The sequence below is a fragment of the Pinus tabuliformis genome, chromosome 5_2 (assembly GCF_031772625.1).
Source record: "Pinus tabuliformis cultivar Carrire ecotype Pingquan chromosome 5_2, CPIR1, whole genome shotgun sequence".
Lineage (NCBI taxonomy): Eukaryota > Viridiplantae > Streptophyta > Pinopsida > Pinales > Pinaceae > Pinus > Pinus tabuliformis.
The window spans coordinates 867,972,438-867,994,667 of record NC_142306.1 but is presented as its reverse complement, the minus strand read 5'-3'; the positions used below and the strand labels follow the sequence as shown (position 1 = coordinate 867,994,667).

Sequence of the window (22,230 nt, the reverse complement as noted above, 5' to 3'; positions counted from 1 at the left end):
GCGTGAAGTACGTTAAGTTTGCTCTACCCACCAAATTAGAAAGACAACATTATTCATGACTAAAATAATGAGATGATTTGGGTTTTCCAAGTAAGCTTTAAGCCCCAAAAAAAAAACGGGGTACATTAATGTCTTCATTAGGTAATAAGTTGGATTTAGAGTTAAAATCTCTTAAAATTTCAAAATATGAAACTCTATTTAAACTATTACTATTTTATTGATAAGTATTAATTGAAAGAATCAATTTCACCAATAATAATTAAAAATTTACATAAAATAAAAAATAAAGCAAACATATGTTTATGCTTAATTGTATATAATAATTTTAATTTTTTATTATTAAAAATAAACCAGCAAATAAATCAGTGTAGATGTTGCCGATCACATGGTTACTTTTACCCAAATCAAAGTTTGTCATAGTTTTTCCCTCGAAAAGTGGATGTTATATTTTTTTTACAATTTTTTGATATTTTATTTTTTTAACATTTCTTTTGATATTTAAATAAACAATCAAATAACTTAGTGAGGATGTTTCTTGTCACATGGTTAATTTTATCCAATTTAAAGCAGTGAAATGTTTTTCCATAAATGATTGTTTTTAAGTGTTTTTTAGGATTTTATTTTTATCATGTCTAATATATTTTATGGATAAGATTAGGAATTGAATTAATAATTTTACATTAAATAAATAAGTGAAAAATTTCTTGCTAAATAATTATTTTAAATTTTTTTTAGTAAATTTAGTAGTACTCCATCTTTATCATGTTCAATATATTACTTGAATAAGGCTGAGAAGTGAATCAATAATTTTACATCAAAAAATAGCTTGATATCAGAAACTCTCAGAAACTCATAAACAATTTCATTTGAATTTTAAATAAATTAAATTACCATAAATTTTTTTCTCACAAAAGTGGACGTATGATTATCAGATCGAGCCATTTCGTTCTCCTTGCGCAGCAGTTGAACCCGAATTTAATTGTTTCTATTAGTCAAATTTCAACTTTGATTTCCAAAAACAATTGACAAGGTGGTAAAGTTATTCCCACTGCAAAGTCCTAAGGAGTTTTAGTCCTAAGGAGTTTTAACAGCAGGTGGGCTTAATTGAGGTGTCATGAATAGATGAATCAATCAATCACAGAGCTTCTTCTTCTTCCGGTATTAATTGATAACACGGAATCTACCCGGTTGATAACACGGAATCTACCCAGTTTCCCACAGTGACGAAACCCTTTGAATAAGTAATCCCTGCCAGCATTAAAATATTTCGTGCAAAGGAACAAGTTCCTCTCGTCATATTAATAAAAAAACTACCAACATTGAAGTTGATGTTGGTCAACTTGATTATTTTAGCACTTGGATTCCCTCGTGAAGCTTCGCCCGATCTTGATTTCTGCAATTTTCCATCCTCGAGGAATGACGGCTAGTTGGCATCGTAAACTCTCCTGTAAATTTGGACTTTTACCAGATAGGCATTAGGTATTTCAACCTTTTCAATGAATTGCATTGCAGCTTATTGGACAGTAAGTTTGACGGCATATTTTTCTAATTCTTATTCGTCATCGTCATGTTGGTGAATCTCTCCAGATTTTTCCTTCCAACCAGGCTCGAATTTTGGCAGTTTATCTCGCCTAAGCTTCAACCTTCTTTAGAACGGAGGGACCGGGATGTTCATGAGTTGTTTATTATATCAAGCCCCAGCCAATTTGGGTTCAGAAACTGTGGATAAGTTGGATAGAATATTGCAATAGGGTATCATCAAAATCCAGGCATGCTGCTGGCTAGTTTTCTTCTGGTTTATAGTAATTAAACAAATAAAAAAATGCCCTCCTTTTAGAATCTGTTTATCTTAATCATATCCACAGCTCGGCCTTTTGACGCTACAGATAGTCATTGTGGATTTGCACTACTAAACATTAAAAATAAGTTTAGTAGAGTTTTCATGTTATGTTTTATCTGTCTTACACGTTGCAGCTTCTGCAAATCGATAGAAGAAGATTAGATTTGCTGGGACCGTCACAGATCTTAGAATCTTACCATACGTATGAAATAAAGGCTTCAGATCTGCAAAAAGACCAGCGTTAATGGCCGATTAGGGTTTCTTTGAAGCAATGGTTTTCGTAGTGTTATTGGTCGATCAGGGTTCCTGTATTCGTTTATGATTATATAGAATAATTATCTTCCCTCTCCGTTTTCTCTGAGGCCTTGCGGATGAAATCAATGAGCACTCCAGTTGGCGTTCATTGATAAATATCAGACTTAAGGTATTGATCATATGTTGTAATTTTTTCTGAAATCCCCATGAATAACCTCTTCCATGCTGTGCACAAAAGTAGAATAGAAATTTGTAAACTTCTTTGGTTTTCTATATAGATTTCAGATTCTAGTTGTCTCCGTGTGAAATTTACTGAGGAATGAATTTTGATTTCAAATTTGTGAACAGGGATGGTATTAATTCGTTTGGAACACTTTCATCTATGTGGTAATTGATTGGGTTAAGATATCAGCAGTTTTTCTATAGCAGTTTTAGAGCTCCAAATTTATGAGAACTTATTAGTTACTGAACAGTTTTAACTGATTTAGCTGTTTTGGAGTTCCAACTTTATGGAAACTCATTGGTTTAGAAGACAGTCATCAATGTCATAATTGATTGGGTCATTGGGTCAAGTTACCAGCAGTTTCCCAACTCCAAATTTATAAGAACCCATGGTATTATGATTGGGTCAAGTTACCAGCAATTTCCTAACTCCACATTTATAAGAACCCAGGGTATTAGTCTCTAATACTTGAGTGTTCCAAGCAAGGTATGCTGCTTGTAACCCCTAATACATATTGATCTCATGATCAGCCCTCTGATATACAAAGTTGTCTGCAATCATTGCTCAAGCCTAGATTGTTTTTTATATGTTTTAATGATCTAGCAAAGCCTCTCTGTTATAGGCCTGATTCTTCGAAATTACATTGATGCGGGCAACATATTTTTCTTTCGTAGGCAAACTGGTGAAGATTGCGATTTTGTGAAGGAGAGGAAGTGATTCTGTGAAGGCAATGGTGGGTGGTCAGAAACCTCTAAATACATCAACCCCCTGCGCTGCATGCAAGCTGCTCCGACGGAGGTGTGCTCAGGAGTGTCCATTTTCGCCGTACTTTTCCCCTCACGAGCCCCAGAAGTTCGCCTGTGTTCATAAGATATTTGGAGCTAGCAATGTCTCCAAAATGCTCATGGTGCACTTCGAATCCCTTATTGTTTTGACCATATGTTTTCTTGAGTTTGCCTCGAATTTAATTTAATAGTAGTGAATGTTGATTTGAGATTTAATCATGCATAGATTTACATGAAGAAGAATTTTGAATAGTTTTTAGTGGGGTTCATGTTTTCTAAATAAATTTGGGACGGGAACAACTGGTTTGGAGCTAGAACGAAGAATTCAATTCACTGGAGATTGAGAACTGATGGAAGTTTCTTCCAAATCTAAGCCATAATCAACATGACAGAATTCGTTCCTGCTGTACATTTACGACTGCGAATGAACCAGAGAAAACTCCTGGAAAAACATAGCTACTATGAATAGAAAAAATTCTTAACAAGATTTGTCTTAAACCCAATGATCTTTCCGCCTAACAAGATTCGTCTTGAAACCAGTGATCTCTCCACCTAACAAGATTCATCTAAACCCAGATCTCTTAGGTCTAGAATGATCCAAACTTCAGTTGAAGCCTCAAATTTTTACTATATTTCTGTGTTTACACACAAGGTAACTAGGAAATTCTATGTGACTGGTCTAGCTTCGTGATTTAGTTTGCATTAAGGCACAGGTCAAGGTTCAAAACCTTTATCAAACGTTTATGAAATATTCTTATGAAATCAGTTTATTATTAATGCAAAGACTCGGAGGTTCAAAAATTTCAATGAATACCTAAGAAACCAAGTACAGTTTTGAATAACTTAGGCAACCTAGATACTCCCCAAAGAACCCACAAGTCAGAATTTTGTTTTATAACAAACATTTTAAAGAAACCTAACCTATTGGACTCCTCTTCCATCCAGGGTGCAGAATACCTAACTTCTAATGGGGCACGCAAAAAAGCCCAGCAACACACAATGATAAGGATCCCTGAAGCACCTTAACCAAACTTGACATTGTACCTAGTTCTTTGGCATTACTGCATACGATTATCCCGCAATTCCAGGATCCTGTAGAACCACAGTAGTAAGTAGTAACAGACGAGATTCCAATGTCAACGCGTTTCTGCCCAGAACCTTCACCCTGACAACTGCTGAGGAGTTTGACAGATCGTGACTGTAAATTTATGTACTTCCCATATAGGGGACTAGGGAGTTGTTAGCATTATTGGTCACGAAAACTTATTTAATTTTATTTGGTGACGTGATGGATACGGATGCCTATAACTTAAAAGTGACAGAAACAGATTGTCAAATGTATGATCCTAAATACGTGTTGTTGCAATTGGGTGAAGCTACCCCTTGCATGTGCTGCAATGAGAAATTGCAGCAAAGGTTAAGCATTATATATCAAGTTAATAATTATCTTATTAATTTTTTATTTTATTTTTTTAATAAACTTAATATTATATTTAAAAAATAATTAGGGAAAATAAATAAATTATTTATAAAAAATTCTAATTGGGGTAGACGCTTTCTTCAATTTTGTGATGATGATGATGATGGTTAACGTCCACTGAGACCAAATTGGTCTATCGGACCTACAATTTTCTTAATTTTTACTTGTCTGGCTCCTCGTCTTTCTTGGCGAGATTGGTGTTGTAGCTTTCTTTCTTTTCTCTATGGTCTTCCAACTTCCTTTGTCTTGCATCTCCTTCATCTCTTCTGGTTCTTGGGACATTGGTGTCTTAGCTTCGCGATCTATTGTGTTCGTTCTTTTGAAAATAGCCGGAGAAGAAGTTTGGTTCAAATCCTCATAACTGTTGATTTGTTGGGGCGGGATTTCTCCTTGCTTGTTTTGAGAGTTGTTTCCTTCTTCCTTGATTTCTTGTGACTCATTTTCTCCAGAATATTCTTCTTCTTTGATGACAGTGTAGTGTTCTTTTTGTGCTCCTTCCCACCATGTAGATTTGTGGTGGTTTTTTCTACAAAAAATATTCTCAGAGGCTTTTGGGCAATTTTTGGCTAGATGCCCCGTCTCAAAGCACGATCGACCTCACAAGCTTCTGGTTCCACACATAGTCTTTACTTGTTAGGTTTATTTCAGCTGGGAATCCGGCGCTGAAATCCATTTCCACACAGATGCATGCATAGGTGGTTCTGGCATATTCCTCTGTTTCTGGGCACCTGCAGTAAAATTTCCCTATTGTATTTCCGATGGCTTTTAGCGAGGAGAGATTCCAGAGATGCAAGGGTAGGCTTGGCAATCTCACCCAAACTGGTGCTGAGGTTATCACTGCTGTAGAGGGATCGAATGATGGGTTCCATGGCTTCATGAATAGGCTGATTTTTCCCAAAAACAAGGGCCGGAATCTAGAATACATTGTCTGCTTTCAGGATTTTCGAAATCTACTATAAAGAAACCTCTAGCACAGGGGTAGATATTAATTTCATCAGAAATGATAGGCTTCCATACCTCCGAGATGTATGGAAAAGATGTTGTAAAGTTATGTGATATTATGTGATGTTAGTAAAGATTTTGATTTTGTGAAATTACATAACAATAAAATAAAAAAATAAAGAAAGTTAAAAATAACTCTGTTAAAATAAAAATAATTTTAAATTAAAATAATAAGGTAAATTTGTGTTGTTCAAGTTACTCTTGTCAAGTCAAAGATCAAATTTATTTTCACTCTAAAAAAAAGATCAACCAATTTAATCTTTCTCAACCTTTAATAGATCCGAAATTAAAATAAATCTATGATAATAATAATTAAACTAAATTACTCTACCCTATGTAAGACAAATATTAAACATTATCTATTAACTTAACAATTCATTTATTAATTTTTTATGAATAAAAATATACTATATTTGGAAAAAAAATCAATCATGTACTTATGATACTTAGTATCTACTAAATTTTTTTAATATTTATACTCTATGCAAAAAAATAGAACTTCGAAAGTTGTGTTGTTGAGCTGTCGAGTCATGCGAGGAGCCTAGGAGGAATGTTTCATATGTGAGATGGATACTTGGCAGTTGGTTTAGCATTAATGTTTCACATCATCTGTCATATCGCTGTTAGACTTTGACTTATACACGGTACATATTGATCAAGGCCTGAGATGCTACCTGCCCTGCAGCTTCATTAGTGCAGTTATCCTATATGTATGACAATAATGTTTAACCACTTTTATGACATGACATGCTAATTAATGAACTCAATGGCAATAATATTAAAACTTTGTATGACATGACCATGGTCCATAACGCGCAGTGCGCACTAAAATTCAAAACATTAATATCAGAAAATTTCATATCAACATAAATTCCAGGCGAGGAAGAACAATACAGGTGTTAGGGGCTATTTATTTTAAATAAATAAGACACTTGCTACCTGACAATGTGTCGCATCGAACCTTAAATCCCCACCATTCTGGTTGATATAAGGTGGCATAAATGTGTGAATTATGTTTCATTTCGGACGGAGGCTACCAGTATACAACAATGACTAAAAGGTACAATATTGGAGGAAAGTTGGATGCATTGCAATGGAAAATGCTATTTCACATGTCAGTCGAATAGTAATCTTGTTCTGAGTAATAGCAAGTGGAGAGAGAAGGCGAGCGTGGAAAAAATATTCCATGACTATTTCTTAGCAAGTGGAGAGAGAAGATGAACATGAAAAAAACACTCCATGACTATTCCCCTCACATATCAGATAGCATTTATATTACTATAGAATTGGAAATAAGAGGCCCATTGCAATGGCAAGAGCTATTTCCAACCCCATAACATATTTATGACGCCTGACATGTTCGGGAGATAGCCCTTTATAACGCGCAGCTTTTTCTTTTTTTCTATAATTATCCGGACCCGTGTTATAAAAGGCTATCTCCGGCGCATTTCAGAGTGTCATAAATATGTTATAGGATTGGAAATAGGACTCGCCCATTGCAATTAGGATAGTCCACCAAAATTATCAGCATTACTTTGCCCATATTATTTCTAACTAAGGACGCAGCTTCAGTGCCCCGTTATTTGTTCTCTCTCATGGCACTCTTCACGCCCGAGATCTCCTCGTTTCCTTTCTTTATTGACGATGTGCTTTCAATCACTTCTATGAGATTGTTGAGAGCGACTATCTCTTTGTTTTTTTTACACCATTTTTACTCAACATTTTGTGAAATAGATGGCACATGGATTGGGTGGACGGGAGTGCTTTATTTTTGTTAATATATTGCAATATTATATTATATTTAATTACATTACTGTTGTAGTAGGTCGATAAACTTATTGACTTGCGATGTTAAAGTTTTGTTGGTTTGTGCCTTTTTTTTTTCAACTAGTATAGGTAAATGCATTAAATTTGTTTAATAATTTAAATTTTAACATATATTTTTTTGAATTAATAGAAGTTATGATTATTAAACACTATAAATGGTAGTTATTAAAGTGGAATAAAAATAAAGAAAGGAGAGAGGTTATGGATTTGATTGATTGATTGATTGATTTATTAGTGTGGTTCAAAAACATCTTGGTCAGTGAGTGGTCGCTACGTCCACAGAAAATCTAGGCTAATTGCCCCTCGGCCTACTCGAAAGACCTAACCCCAAGGGCTTCAAGTAGAATCGACCATGTGACCTCACGATCGACCATGTGACCTCCCGATGGCGAGGCACGGTTTTTGACCAACTAAGCTAACCCTTGGGGCTAAAAGGTTATGGATTTTAAATAGGGTAAGAAGTGATTAATCTAAGGCTATAAGTTGAAGTATATAAATTGTTTTGAGGTATAGAATAGTTTTTATAAGATGTAGCACTATAATTCACTCTTGTTCTTCTCTTGGTCTCTGCCTCAAGTCCACTCTCCTTCATATGTGTTTCAACTTCTCCCATATTGTCTTATTTATGTTTTGAGAGAGATAACTAATATTCTTTTTTATAGAAACTAATTTCTCATATTTTAGCAACTAATCTCCTTAATCCTACCACCACCTTAACTCAACAATGAGGTGAATGGCTAATATTAGAATACATCTAATTCATTAATATTTTAAAATGTTTTATTTATATTTCTAAGACTAGGAGAACATGGGAAATTAGGCTTTCACTTTTATTTATTTAAGTGAAATTTCAAAATGGTATTATTTCCCACTTTTACTAAGAAGTCACTAGAAGTTGTCTCAAACTACTTCTCAGATGTTCACACCTAATGATCCATATTGGATCATTATATTATTTTTCATCTACCTTGATGCCTTTAGAGTGGAAAAATTGAAGGAAACATCTTGTTAGGCCATTTGACCGAAGAGTATCAGTTTGGAGAATAATTGGGTTTTGAAAACTCCAAAGCTATTTTGAAGCATTAAATGATGTTTTTTGGGGCCCAAAGACTCTCATTTTTTCAAAACCCCTTGGCTCCATTCTACACAAACAGACCTTTCTAATAGTGCAATTTTTTTGTCAATTGGAATTCGTAGGAAAAAGTCTCCCACAAGCTGACCTACCATGTTGACCACCATGGTACAAGTGGATGCCATGTCAGTCCTCATTACTCATGCATATGGGGCTATTCACATGTTGACTTTGAAGGATACTATAGAAGGTTCAAAACTTTAACTCTAGTTGAAGGTTATCGAAGCCAAACCTTTCCTCTAGTTGACTATTTGGCTATTCTTAATATTGGACCACTAGGAGTATGAGTTCCATTCTGTACTATTGTATTTTGTTCCATAGTCTAGCAAAGAAATTGGGAGTGGAATTTACAAAGAAAAATAAATGAGGTTAAGATTTTTTAGTAGCCTTACAAAACACAGATCTCAGATAACTCCATTGAAAATACCTCTTTGTACTTGCACAATTTCCATACTAGAGAAATAGAGAGTAGAGTAGTCTCACTTTCTAGCTAAGTTTTCCCTTGTAAGGGTTTCCCAAGGAATTTTTTGTGTTTATTGTGGGTTATGTGTGCAATTATTCCTATTATATATCTCTTGCATTTCAAGTATTTCAATTAATTAATAATAAAATAAGGTAACTAAAAAATTTGGAATCTAAGGGAAAAATTAGCAGTAAATATTTCCGTAGTTTTATGAGATCTATTGTGCTAAATTGTTTTAGTGGTTTATGCAAAACGCTTTGTACATCACCTAACTTGTATAAGAAGCTCCTACTTGAGCTATATTTATCCATGTGATTATGTATCTAATATCCACCCCTACCCTTAATTTGAAGGGATGTTTATAAGTCCAAGCATATTTTTTGAACTTTTGAAACTTTTCCCTTCCAAGAATTTTGGTAAATACGTTTGCAGTTTGTTCACTTGTGGAATAATGTATATAGTAAATGGTCATGACCTTTACATGATGTTGAATCAAATTATACTTCAGATTGATGTGCACCTTACCTCAATCATGGAATCTAGGATTCTTGGCCTTTATGATTGTAGAAGTGTTATCAATCAAAAGTGGAGTAGCATTCACATTTTTCTTCTACAAACTTCTAATATCTTGCTAAGGCACACACTTTCCCTTGTTTCCCTTGTAGTAGCCACATATTTTTCCTCTATAGTGGAATATACTAGGATGGATTGTTTCCATGATCTACAAGAGAATATTACTAATCCAAGACTCATGAGGGTATCCTAAAGTAGACACTCCATTCTCTTTATCCCCATCAAAGTATATCTTTGAATTCCCAACAATTTTGATGCCATTCACCCTACAATATTTGATTCCAAAGTCTTGAGTTCCCTTCAAGTACTTTATAACTCTCTTCATGGCACACCAAATGCTTTCACAATGTTCTTGCATGAACCTTCGAGGTATCCCAATTGCAAATGAAATATCCAATCTAAGGGTAATAAGGTAGAGAATACTCCTTAAAAGCTACCTAGACTTAGTTGCATCCTAAATTCCATTCCCTTATTTTCATGTAATCTTTAGATTTTTCTTCATTGGAGTAGAAAGAGAAATACAATAAACCATGCCAATTTGTTCAAGAAATCTCCAATGTACTTCTATTTGGAAATATATACATGCTTTGAATTATAAGATACTTCAATGCCCAAATAGTAGTGAAGATGTCCCATGTTTATGATCTCAAATCCCTTCTTTAATTCTATCTTTATGGATAAAATATAGGATTCATTCCCTCTTATAAAAAGATCATCTACATACAACAAAAGATATACAAAAAAATTTCCAACTTTCTTGGAAAACAAAGTTTCATCATCTAGAATAAAATGCTTGAAATTGATTTTAAAAATATTCTCAATTAACTTCTCATACAACATGTGAAATATTTTCTTTAGGCCATACAAAGACTTGATGAGCTTGCATACGTTTTTCTCTTGCCCCTCCACAATAAATCATTTTAGTTGATACAAGTAGAAATTCTCTTTCAAGTCCTTGTTCAAGAAGGTTTTCTTCACATTCATGTGATGTATCTTCTACCTACTCTATGTATCCAAAGCCAATAGTGCACGAATGGTAGCCCCTTTTTTTGTGGGGGAAAGGGTCTCTTCACTATATATGCCTCATTTCTAAGTAAATCCTTTTGCCACAAGCCTTAGATTGTGCTTGGTAAGTGAACCATCTCATTTTTACTTGTTATATACCTAGTTGCAATGAATAGATTTGCTTCCAAGTGGAGGTTCACCAACTTCCATGCCCCATTCTTGATGAGTACATCATAGTCCTTCTACAAGGCTTATTTCCACTCATCATGAGAAGAAATTTATTCAAAAGAATTTGGTTCAAAGTTAGTAGAAAAATTCAATTCAAAATTATACAAAACATGTATATCATTTACATCACCATGATATTGTCTAATTGAACTTTGAATTTCTATCTTTCCAACCTCATTTTGAATGAAGAATTTTAAATGTCTTTATGAGCCACTTTGATAGGCTTTAATCAGATGGTCTAGGTTTCTCAAGTGATTATATGGTGTTGAATTCTCATCGAGGTACAACCTTTGAATCCTCTCAATCACATCTTCCAATTGAACATCCCTTTTGATTGGGTAAATGGATCGTCTTCATTAAGGGAAGATGGAACTTCAAAAGGGGACTCCAGAGATTGATTCAATATAGTGACCCCACCTTCAAGATGCGCAATATCATTATCAAGATCATAATATGTCTTTACGTTGGTGAATCTATCTAGATGATCAAGTTTTCACTCAAAAATTTTGTCATCCTTGGTGGATTCAAGAAAACTCACATATTTGGAAAGAATAAATATCTTGTTTAACTCATTGTAAAGATGATATGCATTGGTGGTGTTCGAGTACCCGAAGAAAACTCACTTTTGACTCATTGCACCATGATTGTTTCTTTTCTTCTTAATAATTAAGTCATACCAAGTGGATCCAAAAACCTTGACCACAATATCATTATCAAGCTCATAATATGTCTTTACATTGGTGAATCTATCTAGATGATCAAGTTTTCACTCAACAATTTTGTCATTCTTGGTGGATTCAAGAAAATTCACATATTTGGAAAGAATAAATATCTTGTTTAAGTCATTGTAAAGATGATATGCATTGATGGTGTTTTAGTACCCCAAGAAAATTCACTTTTGACTCCTTGTACCATGATTGTTTCTTTTCTTCTTAATAATTAAGTCATACCAAGTGGATCCAAAAACCTTGAGATGCCTCATCAACAAAATGTGTCCATAACACATTTCATATGGAGTCATGTTTCTAACAACATGATATGGACACCTAATTTTCACATATATTGCACAAAAATGACATCAGCCCAAAACATCCACTTCACATTTATGAAAAGTAGAATTGAACATGCCATGCTCAAGTGTCCTATTCATTCTTCCTACTACACCATTTTGTTGAGGATTGTAAGGCACATTGGTTTGATGGTTAATCCCATGTCAATGAAGATAAATTTTAAATCATTTGAAATACATTATTCCTTGCATTATTAGTATAAATAGTTCCAATATGAGTTTAAGCTTCAGTTTCAATCCATAGATGAAAATTTATGAATGTTTCAATGCTTGATATTTATATTTCAATAAATAAACCTGACACCTGTTAGTTTTGTCATCAATTAAAGTCATGATATATATATATATATATATATATATATATCTGTGTTGCCAAAGGTATATGGAACATGCACACAACCACATAGTGTATCAACTTTAGCTTTCTATGTGCTCTCAAAGTAGAACCATGAAATAGTTTTTTGTTGTGTTTTCTAAGGATGCGGGCTTCATATTGATTTAAGTTCCTTGGAATGGAGGGAAAACTAGAAGCAACATTTTTCTTCAATACATGAATATTATCATAGTTGATGTGCCCAAATATGGCATGCCGCAAGAGACTAGATGATAATGTATCTTCATCATGGCCATGTAAAAGATATGCATAATTCTATGCCAAAGTAGATGTCCCTTCTAGCTTCAATCATTTCTCATCCTTCCATCCCCCCATCCCATCATGGAAACCATGTTATCAAAATAACTCATTATTTCAACATTTCCATTGAACAAGTGATTGGAATGACCTTGATGTTGAGTATACACAAGAGATTGTAAGTTCCTCCACAACGCAGGAAGATAAAGAACATCGTGCAAAATAAATTTTTGGAATCTAGGCAATTTAAGCATTATTTATCATAGTGTGGAAGGGTTGTTTATCATTCTAAAATTGTCTAAACCAAGTCCGGCCAAAGAAGAAGGGGGAACTAGTCACTATTGAATCGATAATGTAGATCTTCCCACACATGAAGATGAAGAAATTTGGAAAAAGTATGAAAGGATTATTTATTGTCCCAAATCGCCTAAACCAAATCTAACCAAAGAAGAACTCAACCCATTTGTTTCCTTCATAATAGCCCCAATTTTATTATCTCAAAAGATATGAAAGGTAATTTAAACATTTTGATCTTCTTACTTCCTCCTCATATGAAACGCTCGTCAAAAACATTATTAATGCATTAATCAATTTGGTCACAAAATATATAAGATCATATTCTCTATAACCTTATATTCAAGAGTGTCTTATTCCTCATAACCCCCAAACACTAATGATTTATGAGAAACTTAAAATTCATAAAAAAGGCATCACCTTCGAACCTGTAGTCAACACTATAGGAGCCCCCACTAATGTTTTTGCTCACTTGCTAACAAACTTTAGTCCTTCATTAGAAAAACTCCATCCTTCATTAATGATTTCTCTTATTTTATTCAAAAAAAAGGAAGCTTCATTTGGATCATTGAGTCTTCACTTAGTTAGTCTATGTTATAGCGCATATGTTCATGGAGTATTAAATAATACCTCTAATATCACTAGATATAAATAAAAATATCTTGAAATCCTTTTGTTGAATCCCCCTACCAACACAAATTTCTATTAAAAATAAAACCTATTTTTGATAGATATATCCTAATTTTACTGAATACCCCTTTCTTTACCTCCAATACTTATAAACCCCCTATACTCCACATCCCTCCCACCCCCAACCAATACTTACAATATATTGAATCTGCTTTGCACAATTTGAAAACCATTTTCATGAATGAGTATGATAAGATATTGGTTAACAAGGTGAAGCCCCTATTATCTGAATGAATAAGACATTATGGTCAAGTTTGGTGTTGTGTCCTTATTATTCAAAATCTCAATTCCTAAATTTATTTACTTGATCTCTAAAATGGTTGAACCTAAAACTTTGAAGACCTATTATGAACAAACAAAAGATACAACCATAAAGATCTTATTTATCCCCATTGGTGGCTGGTATTTTCATGGAAAAGTTTGAGACACTGGCCTTAAACTCATGGAATCTCAAACCATATTTGTTAGTTTTGATATGTTAATGATACATTTGTTGTTTGATCTAACTGACACTCCTCCCTCATCACATTTTTCAAACATCTTAATCACATTTACCCCCCATATTCAATATACCATGGAAATGGAACATAATAATTCTTTGCATTTCCTGGATTTTCTCATCTCTTGATGTCCTAATTGTTCCTTTACCTACCAAATTAATAGAAAGAAGACACATTCTAACCAATACCTTCATCCCTAGTCCCATCATCACCTAGACAAACAAAATAAAAAATTATTTTAAACACTCTTATTACTTGAGCCATTAAAATCTTAGGAGAAAGTGAAATCCCATTTGACAAAATCCCTATTTTTCAATGTTACTTTATCTCACAAATCAATCAAGATTTCCACTCTCTCTAAAAAACTCTCTCCTCTTATCCCCGAGCTCTCATTTTTATACCATATATCTAGGGAACTATAGATTATATCTCTAAAGTTTTTGTTTAAAAAATAACAAAACCCATTTTAAACCATATAAACCTTTAAACAATTATTGAAAATTGTTGGATATTGGATAAACCCTCCCCGCGTGTTTCACGACATGGACTAATTGCCTCTTATGGATCCTTATCTCTGGCAATGCGATCGTTGACTAACACCTGTAGATTTTGGTCTAACGTCAATCATGATTCCTAACAAATGGTATCACAACATAGATCATGAGTTCGATACACATGCAACTCACGTTGGTGGGGAGAGTGTTGGACATTGGATATACCAACACTCCCCATGTGTTTTGTGACATGGACTAACTTCTTCTCATGGATCCTTATCTCCAACGACGCGATCATTTACTAACACCTTTGGTTTTTGGTCTAATGACAATCATGATTACTAATAAAAGCTACTAAGGATAATTCAAACTCTATGCTCGGCCTTGGAGTTTATCAAATTATTTTCTCCCTATGGAAAATCATACATTAACCAAATTGACAAATCATTCAAAGCCCATCTTGAAGAACATATTGCGGACATAACCCACAACCACATATTCAAATCAATGATTTCCAAGAACTCCTTCAAATGAAAACATCTTATTTGCTTCAATCACACCATAATCACCCCATTTCCCCCCTTTTACACCTTCTGCATCATTTGAGAAGCTTTCAAAATTGGAAAACACCCAAATAATTTTAATTGAGATGATGTCTATAAACTAAGCTATTCTTGCAAGCCCATTATTCATTGCCTTGATCACTAAGCCTTTTATGTTTATAATTTATTCCATTTCTCTTCTTCGAAGGCCTTGACATCTTCAATATTTTTATTAATTTCTCATTATCTCTCGTGAATTATTCTTACCTTTTAGCCCTCTCTTTCTTACTCCATTTTTATCCTCCCTTAAGAATATTTTTTATATTTGTTGATTAATTTATTGTCAATCGATGAGAAATATCTTTTGGATCCATTATATAGGTTTTTTCTAAAATCAATTTTTCAAACTAACTATTGTGGTCCATCATTGAGATTATAAATTTATCGTTACTTATGGACTTATTCCATCAAATATATTTATTCAAAATACTTTTGATTTCATAATCATTCCTTAATGGCCAACTTATTTTTATAATTATTAATTAAGTATTTTTGTTTACTTGATCTCCGTTCATTTTCTTTGACAATGATATCTTCCCTCGATAATAATATTTTTCATCCATCCTATTGATTCCTATTTATACGCTCTTTTCAAACACTTAAGCTTCATCTATCCTTATAATAAGTAAAGTATCCACTTGAAACATCGGATGTTTCAAAGCTTTTTACACCATTTATTTTCCAGAAAGCTCAAAAAACAATGAATAAATGATTAACAATAAAACTACAAATAACTTTAGTGTACCAATGCACAATATATTTTGTACATAGTGTTGTCACGCACTGCATTGTGGATTTCAATTGGTCAAGGTTGCCCAAGAGCTGTGAAATTTGGAGTCATTGTCTGAGGCCACAGAAGATGTCAGAGCGCGATCAACCCCCTTCCAATGCCTAGTGCTTAGAAAAAGCTTCCCAATGGTATATATAAGTCCAAAAATGGATTCCTGGAGCAACAGTTAAATAACTTTGAAGATTACCATGGAAAAACCCAGTTAACGAAGAAAATTGAATAAGTATGAAGGGTAAATCGCAATCAGAGGCCGGGGGGGGGGAGCGGGCATAGTGAATCATGCAATCCCGCATTATCAGCACATCGGTGTATCCATGGGCTGACACTCAAACCTTTGCGGGGGCTTATCTGTGATATAACATTGTACCACCAGGGAAAGGCTAAAGCAATGTAACAAACGAAAGCTAAACAAAATAGGAGTGGGCCGCCCCCCTTCTCTCCCCCACATGGCGCAATCCCACATCACAGTAGTCCCGCAGCTCGTCACATTAACAAGTTCTAAGGACTTCAAAGACTTTGTGGGGGTCGATTTGTGATATAGTGTCGTATCGCCAAGGGAGGGCTATAACGATTTAACAAAGGAAATGCCCGCAAAACCAAGGCAGACGGCCCCCTTTCTCTCTCCTCCACGTGGTAGTACGGAAAGTGACGTAGGGATATGGATGATGACATGGAAGAGGGCACGTGTCACCCAATTTCACTGTTTTCAGGGGCGACATGGGACTATTTCTGGATGCCACATTTCACCACTCACAGGTTGACATGTGGCAATGATGACGTCAGCAGGTTCATCACAATCGGCGATCGATGATTGTGCAATGTAAAGCTTCTCTTCCATTGTGTTTCCTCCTCGGCTGCGATTGTGATAAGGAAAGGGACCGCCCCCCTGGATGTGATAGGTGATGTGTTTTATTGTATAAGGACCTCGCATCTGGAATATCGACCCACCTTAAAGAAAAGGGTAAGGGGCTTTTTGCTCCAGCCTGCGATTGCGATATGTGGGCACTCCCTCTGGATGCGATAAAGGATTAAGGCATACTTCTCTTCTACTGTGTTTCCTCCCCGGCTGCAATTGCGATAAGGAAACGGACACCCCTTCCTGGATGTGATAGGTGATGTGTTTTATTGTATAAGGACCTCGTATCTGGAATATCGACCCACCATAAAGAAAAGGGTAAGGGGCTTTCTCCTCCAGCATACGATTGTGATATATGGGCACTCCCTCCAGATGCGATAAAGGATTAAGACATGGTTTATAGGGACCTCACGTCTGACTGTCAGTCTGCGCCAAGGAAAAAGCATGGAGCTGGGTAAAACAGTGTTGAAGCGTCGATATGCGGGAGAAACCGATAACAAAGGAAAAGGCCTCTAGACACAGGTTTTAGGGCCTTAGTTCTTGAGGGCTAAGCCCCTAGTCCCAACTCTCAGTCATATGAGGAAAGGCACATGAAGTGCTACGATAAGGGGGGCTAAAGGAGAAATTAAAAAAACCCTATTTTCGCTTGTTTTAGAGGAAAAATCCTGCACCTGCATGAATGTGTTGTTTCCATGGAACACAGCTCACCCATCATGTCAAGGCATAGGTTGTGTAGTACAAAGGCTTAATGGGTGGATGGGCCAGTAGCTAGGAGACTTTAAGGGAGCATGGTGCAACGATGGAGCGATACACGAGATTTAGGAGGATTAATGGTTCAGCATGGGGCCTCATCCCTATGCATGGAAAAGGACTGCAAAGGCAAGCGCTTTGAGTTGACCCAACCCCCACTTCACAGAACAAGGCATCTTAGCAGTAAAGGCAAAAGTGAGAGGGGTAGTTGAGTAACGCAAGAGGCCATACCATGACCAAATTACAGCCTGAGGCCGATGCGATCATAGGATAGGCACATAGACTTTCATTTATTGTTCTGTCGCGTTATTTACTTAGTTTTATCCTGTAACATGCTTTCCTTCCAATGAGTCGATCATTTTTGTAATACCTTTTTGGGCTACAGAGCCATTCAGGGCTGATACAACTAGTCAACTTGACAACTGAGTCTAGGGATAGACATTGTAGGTTTTAACCCCATACAGAAATTACCTTCATACGAATTCTAAATCATAGAAAAATAAACAATGCGAGAGCGTAACACATAAAACACATATACACAGATTTTCCCCTGGATCCCAAAACCGGGACTACCAGCTTGATTTTTCATTATATTCCTTTCAATGTTACAATACATATATATACATGCCGAAGCATCCAATACCATGGACCGAAAAACAATGTGTCCAAAACCATGGACCGAAAACCATAGGTAGGTTCGCCCAACCTAATATAGGGTCCAAAAAACTTTTTTGACCTCATAGAGGGGGGCTACCCACCCCCCTCAAACCCCTGGGACAGGGGGGTTGCCGCCTCCCCTGTGACCCCCCCGCTGCGCAATCGGCGCAATGAAGTGGGGGCTCTGCCCCCCCTCTAACCCCTCATTTCACTACATGGGTTAGTCGTGGAAAGAATATAACACAACCCAACAGAAATTTGTGTTGTAATGTAACTTTTTGCTCCCCTCTCCAGATAAATAGGGGAAAGCAAGACTTAGAAAAGGTTCATAAATTCTAGAGAAAACACAACATGTTATAATTTCAGACTACATTTCCTTTGCAATACAGATCTTTTCATAATATCAAGGAAACAATGGTGATTCCCTCTTCAAAGGATTACAGTATGTGTTCCCCTTTCTCTAACTCATTTTATGTTCAGGCTCCTTTCTTGAATTCATGTAATTATTATTGCTAGATGTGTTTCAAGCTCCCTCACAGATTCATTAATATGTATATGTTAATGCAAATGCCTATAGTTTCACAGATTCATTTTTCTGAAGATTGTTTATGTATATGCCTTTTAGGACTATTGAGATTAGATCTTTAAATTTGAAGCACATGAATCATAGCTTTCAGTTCTCCCTTCATTCATTATTTCTGCTTGTAACCCAAATAAGCATAGAAATCCTTACTTCCCCAAATTCGGTGTGTTGAATATAGAAGTCTTGAAGCCTTATGCTCTATGTGATGGGTTACTAGTCTCTCTTATCCTCTCTCACCCACTCTTCAAAAGATTATTAGGATGTAAGACCTTGAAACTCTTGGCCTCCACTATATTTATGCTTATTTATGAGATTTGAACTAGTGAAGAAGTATCACAAACCTATGTTTCGTTTCTTTGGATTAATGAACCAACCTATTTCTTATGTACATGTGTATCCATAGATAATAAGTGTTGTCTACAGTTTCTCGTAAATTGTTTGAGACACACCATTTTAGATGTGCCCAAGCACTCGTCTTGAAGCAATCCAAGGTTGTCTCTCGGAGATACAACACATGGGATGTTTAGTTTGCGATCTTATAAATCTAATGTTGGTATTATTAATGATGCATCACTAATTTTGTTGAGTTTCTCTAAGTCTTTAATGACTCACCACCTAGTTGAGACTTGCAAGTTGAGATCTATATTATAACGGTCTCCTACTCATTTGTAATCATCCAATTTTAATTAATCAAAAACACATTTCTTTTTTTAATATTATTTTCATGGTTATGGTTTTCTTAGGATTTATGTGAATGTCCCTTAACCTCTCTTTTTTTCATTATTAATTTTTTTCTCAAATATTAGTTACTCAGAATAATTTTGTATTTAATTATAACAATGTCATAATAATTAATTACTTATCAAAATTATTATTTATATTTATTAATAATGTACCACTAAATTAAAAAATAATTTATTGAAAATTATATTATAAAAAATATTTCATTCACTTAATTTTTTCCTATATAATTCATGAACCTTACCTTAAAAATAGGTGATTACTACCTCTATATAATATTTCCTTCACTTATATTCATTCAAAACATATTAATCTTTTAATAAATTATAAAGATATTCTCATCGGCCTTTAAAAATTTGTAGTTGCATTCATTAATAATTCACCACTAATTTAAAAAATTGGTTTTTTATACTTGTATTACAAGAGATAATCCCCTCGATTGTACTCATTCAAAACATACTAATCTTTTAATATATCATGGAGATATTTTCATCTTCGTTTTAGAATTTGTATATTCAATGCATGTATGTTATTTGGTAGTTTGTGTATTACAAAGTTAGCATGTCAAAATGTGTGACGAATCTCAGCACAACCAAAGTTTCTGTGCAGTGTAGATATAATGTGTTTATGGCACGATGATAATTATTATAATAATAATAATTATTATTATGTTATGCCAGAGATGGATTATTATTAGTAATGTCAAATTTAAGATTATTTTTTTAATGTGGTTTATAGATTTTAGAAAAGAATATTTGTACCAAGAAGATTTATCTAAAAGGAACATAATTCTCAGGGTGTTTAGAGAATTGAATCTTCAAAATAATAAAGATGTTTCAACCACGGGACTCAACCAATTGAGTTAACCTTCCCTCATATTTTAAGATGATATTATAATAAAACTTGATAAATATAAAAGAAATTATAATTATTTATATTTTTTATTAATGTATTTAGGGGTCTATCTTAAATACTTCTTTTTATTGGTGACCAGTATGTTCATGGAATATTTGTACCAAGCATATCCATCCTAAGGTTTACCTCAATCACTAAGCTTAACCTTAAACATGTTGAGAGAATTAAACCCATAACCTTTCAATGACAAAAATATTTTAATGATAAAAACTAAACCAAATGAACAAAACCCTAAAAATAATAGTTTATAATTCTTATTATTATATTATTCCATATTAATTATTTAGTAAGACTTTATTATTCATTAACTACGAAATCAATCTATTTCATAATGATAGCAACATTATGTTCATTATTCTTTAAAGACTTCATATATACTCCATATTATCCCAGCTAAATATATTACACAATAATATATACCATTGTGCTTTTCCATGTCATATAAACAATCAATTGTTCGATACTACTTAATATGGGTATGATAAGGCTTGTGTCAAACTAGTAGCTAAAACAGGCAACACGCAGCAATCACAGATTATTAAGAACAGATCACTGGTAATAACTCATAAGCATTGGTTACATGTTTATACGCATTTAACATAGAGTACTTTATTAATCTCAAGCAGGTACACTGATTCAGGTTGTTTCCATGAGTAACATCGAGCAGCTTACTATAAGAACGTGTGCATTGAAAGAAATTTTAATTAGATTTTTATTACATATTTAGTTATTTAGTTGTTAGTTAAAATTCTACATAATTGTAACAAATTTATCATTTCTGCATATCCAAATGTAATTGGAAAATATACATTAATCTAATTGTGTTAACCCATCGAAGACGAAAAAGATAATTCATCAAATTTTCATATCAATTTTTACATAGTTTTGATAATCTCATATCAATTTTTAAATATTCACGATATTAAAAATTAATTTAATTTAATTTTTGAATTTTTATATTGGATATAAATATTCAAAAATTGAAAATGAGTAAATATAAATAATCCTTCGGGACAGGTACACAATGTTGCAAAACCACTGTTGGAAAACCGGAATGTTCTAGTTCGAGAGCTAAAATTCTTTCAAACATTGTTGTGATCATATTTTTAAATACAACTGAAGTGGATGAAGTATCTTATATTGATTTCTTATAGACTACATTCATCAATACCTGGTTTCTCTTGTTGTTATGTAGGAAGTTCCAGAGAGCCAACGATCAGACACAGCAAACAGTCTTGTTTACGAGGCCGACGCGAGATTAAGAGACCCAGTCTATGGGTCTATGGGTGTAATATCCACCCTTCAACACCAAATCCAGTCTTTACAGTCAGAACTCAATGTGGTCAGAGCAGAACTTGTAAGATACAGGTGCAGTCAAGACCAGAACGCTGTCACAGCTACACCTTCAATGGTTAACATACGTGGGTATCCACCAGTCTCGTCAAGTCTTTGTTCTCAGGCAGCGTCCGAATCTGTAGATTTTGCAGCGGTTTCTCCATCAACCACGTTAACAAATATGTCTGATAATAAGGAATGCCTCTTTTCCATAGTTTAACGTACACAGCATCTATATATATATATATATATATATATTCTCAACTTATATATATATATTCATTCTCAACTTTCCTACTCATGTTACTCTTCTTGATGCATGCAGGGTACAATACGACCATGGAAATCATAAAACAATTGAGCTGGCGTGCTCGCTAAATTTCAATTTCATAAAACATGCCAAGTACCTGAGAGAACCATTGAATCAACGCTTAGTACCCTCTGACTTAATACCAGTTATAGAGAGACAAAAAGACGAACAGAAGAAATATACAGAAACGAGGTAACGCT

General features: G+C 34.4%; 1 pseudogene across 1 annotated transcript; it reads left to right on the top strand.

Moving 5' to 3' along the window:
* Nucleotides 1–1,290: 1,290 nt before the first annotated feature.
* Nucleotides 1,291–21,940, top strand: LOC149162083 (LOB domain-containing protein 15 pseudogene; annotated as a pseudogene). Its single transcript, XR_016261454.1, has 4 exons — nucleotides 1,291–1,479; nucleotides 1,588–2,264; nucleotides 2,993–3,225; nucleotides 21,581–21,940. The product of XR_016261454.1 is annotated as an LOB domain-containing protein 15 pseudogene (transcript).
* Nucleotides 21,941–22,230: the final 290 nt, after the last annotated feature.